At 41.3% G+C, this 7,136-nt stretch overlaps 1 protein-coding gene across 1 annotated transcript in view; it reads right to left on the bottom strand.

The window, feature by feature from the left end:
- TXLNG (taxilin gamma) overlaps window positions 1–7,136 on the bottom strand; it is a 49,385-nt gene that overhangs the window by 24,532 nt on the left and 17,717 nt on the right. The gene's annotated exons all lie outside the window — the stretch shown is intronic.

The raw sequence follows: 7,136 nt of genomic DNA, 5'->3' as shown, positions 1-7,136 counted from the left end.
CTGACTCTCACCAGTGGCTATGGATGAAGTCACAGGCGATTTTCAGCCAGCGCCGGTAAATTCTTAGAATTTTACACAACAGAATTATGTGCGTATGAAAACCCAAAAGCCAAAAGTGGTAAAAGCAGCTCTATTCATAACGACCCTCAAATGCAACCAAGAGTAGAGTGGATAAATTATTGAATATTCATACTATTGTGGCACAATGATTTAAGTGATATGGCCCTTCAGCCAAATCTTCCATTTTGCAATTCCAGCCTCTTTGCTCATGTTCAAAACCACATCTGGGAATGGGTGTTTTCTTTGATTGCTGTGTTTGTGGTTTTGTTTTTTTTTTTCATTTCTAAGCATGTAGGTTGTCAAACATCATCTAGTGCTGTTAGAACACAAACTGAAATGTATTTGTTTACAGTTTGAGGACAGGAGTCTGAATTCAGAGTTCCAACTCCGGAAGAAAGCTTTATTTCTCTGGTCATTTTGGAGGAAAATCCTTCTCTTCTCTGTCTCTTCTCTGTGTACTATGCATTCATGAGTAGTTTTAGTCTGTTGTGTTTGGGGGTTTTTTATACTAGTTTATTTACAAAATTCTAATACATTGTTTTTTCAGACCAGATTCTTCCAATTTCCCTCACCCCCACACCCATCAAATTGTACAACCCCATGATTAATCCCCCACCCCCACCCCTGTACAGTGGGACTGAGTGAATTCACTCAGCATAATGCTCTCCAGTCCCCGGGAGTGTTATTTGTTGTACTAAGAGATAGGATTAGAGCGAAATCCATCTTCAAGCCCCACCCTTACAATGTCTGATCAAGTGGCCACCCTCAATTCTCCTGGGGGTGTGGTTTAAACCCTAAGATCCTGTATAGAGGGAAGCTCCTGGTAAACTCCATCCTTTTTCCCTCCAGACGAAGCTTTGAATCTGATTCAACCAGCTGTTTCTACCACTGATAGCCTCAGCCTGCAGGTCCCTGGCCTATAGACATCAATGAGAATGAACTTTTTTTAGACACAATAATAGCAATGAATCTCAAAAGTACACCGTATGGGAAACCACTGTATACAAAGTACAGATTCATTACGCTAAATATTTATGACTTGTATGCTTTTCTGATTAAATATTTTAGCTTTTCTGATTACATATTTTACACTGATTAAAAGTTGCTTGTACAAGTTGTAACTCACACATTTTTTTCCAAGACATGTGAAGAAAGAACCACAGCAAAAAAACCACTTTTCCCCCGGGGGGAGAGAGACAACAGATGTGTAGCATTTCAAGGTACTTTTGAAAAATAAGCACGTTATGGTGGCGCAGCGGTTAAAGTGTCAAGCTTGCCAAAGAGTCTAGAGTTCCAATTCACCAGGAGAAGGGCAAGGCAATTTGCTGTCACAGAGATTTCAGCCTCGGAAACCCTATGGGGCAGCTCTACTCTGTCCTAAGTCCTGAGTCGGAACCAACTCAACAGCAGAGGATACGTAGCACTTTGATTTCTTGAAAAATTCATGTACTAAAGGGAAATGAGTTGCCTATTTTCAAACTTCTGGCTTGATACCACACTTTAAGCCTAATTCAGACACCAAAATTTACACAGCAACAGTAACAAATTCTTGCTCAGCCACTTTCTAAAATTTTTTCATTCACTTAAACATAAATAATGTCTTCTCCCACAGACCAATGTTTCTCAGGTGTGATGTAAGTATTAAGTTAAAAAAATGCATGATGAAGTCTTAAGAAACATCATTAGATTTCATTATTGTAGAAACGTCTTAAAATAATCAATATGCCCAAATAAGATATTATACAAGTTGTAATAGCAACAAGCCAGGTGCAGATTGTGCTTCAAAATGCTGTATGAGAGCCAACACTAATGTTGTCATCTTATGCTGGCTTAGATGTTGTTGTGAAGCTAGCTGGAAGCAATGCTACCAGTATTTCAAGTATCAGCAGGGTCACCCACCATTTTAAGAAAGAACAGGGGAAAAGGCTCAGCAATCTGATAATCAGCCAGTGAAAATCTTATGGATGCGGGAACAGGGGTGGCTGAACAAAACGAATACATTTAATGTTACTGAACTGTACATAAGATGACAGAAATGACAAATGTTTTGCTAACTACACTGACCATAAAACAAAACATAAATAAATCAAAGCACGTAAACATTACATCAGACTATTGCTCAATCCAGTGCTAGAAGATGAGCCCCACGTAACAGTCACAATGACGGACTGACACACACCAGCAATCATGAAGGCGGCGTAGGCCCAGACAACATTTCACTCTGTCAGAGGCAAACAAGTTGGGGTTGACTCATGGCAACTAATAAGTAGACACGTAACAATGACGTGACCCTCTATACTCTCTATCAAATCTTAAAATAGCATATAATAGTTTACTCTTTAAATGAGATGTCAGTTTAGAGGCTAGAGTGCACTGGATCCAAGTTACAATCTCTTCAATTGCTTCCTGTGCATCTCAAATTTTAGACAATTAAGAAGGGTGAATAAGAGGAGCTCTGGTGGCCTAGTGGCAAGAAGCTGCACTGCAATCCCAGAGGAGCACGGTTCGAATCCACCAGATGCTCTGCTGGGAAAGGAGGGACAATCTCCTCCTGTACCAGTCAGATCTGATTTGACAGTACACGCACACACACAAATAATAAAATAAAAATTAAAAAAAATAAAAATAAAAAAAGAAGGATGAATAAGACAATGACTAAAAATGCATAAGAATCAGTGTCTTTGCATTGTGGTGCTGGAGAACAGTGCTGGATAGCCCACAGACGACCAAAAAAACAACCATATCTACCTTGGAGGAAGTGCAACCCGGATGCTCCTTAGAAGCAAGGATGGTGAAACTTCCTGTCAAATACTCTGGGCATATTGTTAGGAGGGGCCATCCTTAGAAAAAGAACATCATTGCTGGGAAAGGTGGAGTGTCAGAGAAAGAAAGACTCTCTCAAGAAGACAGAGTAACACAGAGACTATAGCAATGGGCTCAGCATATCATGAAGAATGTGCAGGACAGCCCAAGGTTCACATCTGTTCACAGGGTAACTATGAGTCACAGTGGACTTGGTGGCATGTAGCAACAGTTGGGCATCTAGATGTTATGACGCTTTAACAAAGAAGCAGTATGAAGAAAGGGGGGGAAAGTGTCCAAACACTATTAATGCAAACTTTCCCAGTATTTTTTAAAATGGAATCCATTAATTATAAAAAGACTAAGAATATATGAAACTACTACCAAACCCACTACCACCAAGTCAGTTCCAACCCACCACAACCTGCCGCTGGGTTTCCAATCTTTACAGGAGACTGACTGCCCATCTATCTCCAAGGATAGATCCAAGATTTGAACCACTAGCCTTTCATTTAGCTGTCTGACACATTACGCACTGGGCCACTAAGGCTCCTCTGAGATGTTAACAAAGGCCTTAAATACTGAGCAAAGTTTATAAAAAAGCTACTTAAACTAAAAAGCTGCTTTTTATATAAGTGCTCAGAGGAATAATCAACAAATAAATCCATATCGTTCCAGAAAATATGGTGTCACATGAGTTAAAAAAAAAAACATAAAACAGGGGAGCTCTGGTGGCCTAGTGGCAAGAAGCTGCACTGCAATCCCAGAGGAACACGGTTCGAATCCACCAGATGCTCTGCCGGGGAAGGAGGGACAATCTCCTCCTGTACCAGTCAGATCTGATTTGACGGTACACGCGCGCGCGCGCGCGCGCACACACACACACACACACACACACACACACACACACACAAAAACAACCATAAGACATTTGAGTGCCCAATTGGTTGGGTAAGGGGAGGAGGAGCATAAAAAATCAGTGCCAAAGAAAAAGAAAACTCAAGGCTTCTCCTAAGATCCATATGAGCAAGAAATCTACCTGAAGAATGGAACTGCTGGCATTTCTAGCATTCAGAAGGCCCTTTCCAGCTCTATCAGGGGCACGCATGTGGCACCACCGGCAGTGAGCCATGCTGCTAACCAAAAGGCCATGCCTCTCTGGCAGTTCAAATCCACCAACTACACTGTGGGACAAAGATGAGTAATCTCCTCTCATGAGATTTAGAGTCCCCAAAAATCTACTGGAAGGTCAGCTATTAGTTAGATCTGACTCAACAGGAGCTTGAGAGTTCCAACACCCCTAGCGAGTGGGGAGGATCAGCTTTACAAAGAGATTTCATTTCCATAGCATGCAGATTCACCTGTTGTTATTGTTATATGATGCTGACTCGCCCATGACTCATAGCGACCCTATATACAACTGCTCTGAACCCTGCTCTATCCTCATTGTCTGGCACATGTACCCCCACTACCCCAGTCACTGAATCAATCCATCTCATCGAGGGTCTTCCTCTCTTGAGCTGTCCCTCCACTCTCCCAAACATGACGTCCCTCTCCAAGGACTGGTCCCTCCTTGCAACAGATCCAAAGTACGTCAGACGAAGCCTAAGAATCCTTGCCTCCAAGGAGCAGCCTGGTCTCACCCTCTGTCTGTTCTCTTAGCAGTCCACGGTATATTTCTTCCCAATTTGAAGCACGTGTCTTTTAGTTGGCTGTGCAACAGCTTACGCCTAAGCCACCAGAGCTCCCCCAGTAGCTAATTCCAATACACGTCAGTCTCTCACATGGGGAGCAGGACTGCTCCACAGAGTTTTCAAGGCTGTGACCTCTCTTCAGAGGCATCTATAGGTAAGTCCAAACCTCTAACCTTTCCGCGAGTAGCTGAGCACTCAACCATTACATCACCCAGGGACTCCTATATTCTGAATACAATTCACTTATTCATATATATGTGATTCTCTCCTTCAGTGGTTTTTCAAGAAGACTTCAATTCCTCAATATAGAGAAAGTGCATGACAATCTCACCTATTTCAAAACAAAGCAAGTACGATTAATTGAATGTTACTCTTGTTTTCAGGTTAAGATATATAGGTACTCCTACTACCACACACACCCCCAAAAGATTTTAGACTTTAGAAAGGTCAGAACAATCACCTAATTGAAAAAAACAGATGTAACATTCAGCATTAAGTATAGATATTAAAACTACGTTCATCTGTACAGTGTACAACCATTCACATGTCGTTATTTCCCCTTCTAGTTTTAACTCATCATTGGTAGTCAACACTACTTGTTTTGTCGTTTCACCTCTGAACTCCTGGGGCACGTACTTCAGTCTCTTCACTCCTGAGACACATATTTCATTATCACTTATTGAGTATACGTTGGTGTATTGCCCTAGACAGCAAGAGCTTGTGCATATGACGCATTTGAATGCAAACTGAAGTACAACCAAATGAAGAGATGGCTGCTGGGAAGTACTTGTGCCTGACGCATGGTTTAGAGCACACTCCACTGCTATGACATCACTGCCTGCTCCAGAGAGGGCCAGGGAAAGCCAGATTCCTCAGATAAACATGGAAAGCTATCAGACATGACAGGGCTACAGAGCACCAGCTATATCGGCCAAGTTGGTGTTTAATATGAACCATCCTCCTCAACTTTTCTAGTAATTTGAGGGGCTTTTACACTTCCAGATACAAAGCTTTGCTAAAAAGCCTTTACATTTCTATGGGCTTCAATTAGAAAACCGGCTTTGACTTAATATAGGTCATTTAAAATAGCTTAACATACCGAAGCTATTTTAATATTCAAAAAAATTATTCTAGATAATAAAGTTTTCCACACAGCTAACACTTTATCAATCATTCATCTGAAAATGCTATTTTAACCATTTTGGGTCAAAACCTTGTTAATGCATATTACATAAGTCCATGCCTCCTAAAATAGTCTGTTTTACAGTGTAAGAACAAAAAAGTAAAACAAAAGAGCTTTTATTCTTAACAGGTAAAATGATATATTACAATTTACTAGCATATACTTAGATTCTCATCTCTATAGTATGCCTGTACCCTTTAATAAATTCTTACTATCTGAAAATATCAACTCCCAAAGGTGAAATCTTGCTGATATTTTAGGCATGTTTGTCTGAGACTTCCGAATTACACACACTTGCCTATACAGCATCTGCCTTCAAAAAGTGGAGCTCGAGTGGTCTAGCAGGCAGGAAGCTGCACTGCCATTCCAAAGGCACAGGGTTTGTGTCCAGCAGCTGCCCCTTCACAGAAAGATGGGCAATCTCCTCCTGTGCAATTTATAGCTTCTGAAGCATCCCTGGAGAGTCACTTAGCTAGGAGTTGGTTCCAACTCAACAATAATGAGTTTTATTTTCTTTGGGTTTTTTCCCCTCAAAAATGGACAAGGTCAATCTATATGTAGGACTTTATTGTATAAAACTGATGGTGTTTCAAATTGGTAAAGCTAAGGGAGCTCTGATGGCCTAGTAGCAAAAAGCTGCGCTATCCCAAAGGTGCAAGATTCAAATCCACCAGAAGCTCTGCTGGAGAACGAGAGGCAATCTCTTCCTGTGCAGGTCGGATCTGACCAGACGATACAAAACAAGGGGGGAAAAAACCAAAACCAAAAACCACAAATTGGTAAAGCTGACATTGAGATCTCTCCCAAGTCAAGAAGGCAAGTACATCTTTGTGTCATCCCTCTAGATGAACCAAAATTTGAATCTGAATACACTCACCCCTCGTTTCTCAAGATGGTTAGATTCCAAAGAACAGATCATTACAGAAAAATGGAGGGAGGAAGACCTTGCACCTTGGTGCCCATGACTGCCTTCCAGACACACGTCATTCATGAGCAAAATAGTCACACAGTAGATTTCTTTCAACTGTCATAATAGGGCGAGTTCTGGTGGCCTAGTGGCAAGAAGCTGCACTGCAATCCCAGAGGTGAGCAGTTCTAATCCACCAGATGCTCCGTTGGAGAAGGAGGAACAATCTCCTCCTGTACCTGTCAGATCTGATTTGAGGGTACACACACACTAATTAAAAAAACATGTCATAATAGGAACTGGAAGATAGTATTATTTAACTGTCAAGTCGCTGAGGATCATGGCACAGTCAAGCTGACGCATCATCTTACCCGTTATAGCATTATTTTTGCTTTGCACTTTGGCATCCACTACTGCAATGTGCAGGGTTTTTACTGTTGTTGTAACATAAACTAGTAATGAGATGGCCTATAAGTGAGAAGTATAGACA

The sequence above is a fragment of the Elephantulus edwardii genome, unplaced genomic scaffold (genome assembly GCF_000299155.1).
Source record: "Elephantulus edwardii isolate Elephantulus edwardi_28Jun2011 unplaced genomic scaffold, EleEdw1.0 scaffold00115, whole genome shotgun sequence".
Taxonomy (NCBI): domain Eukaryota; kingdom Metazoa; phylum Chordata; class Mammalia; order Macroscelidea; family Macroscelididae; genus Elephantulus; species Elephantulus edwardii.
Note: the sequence above shows the minus strand (reverse complement) of the source record. Positions and strands in the feature narration are given on the sequence as shown.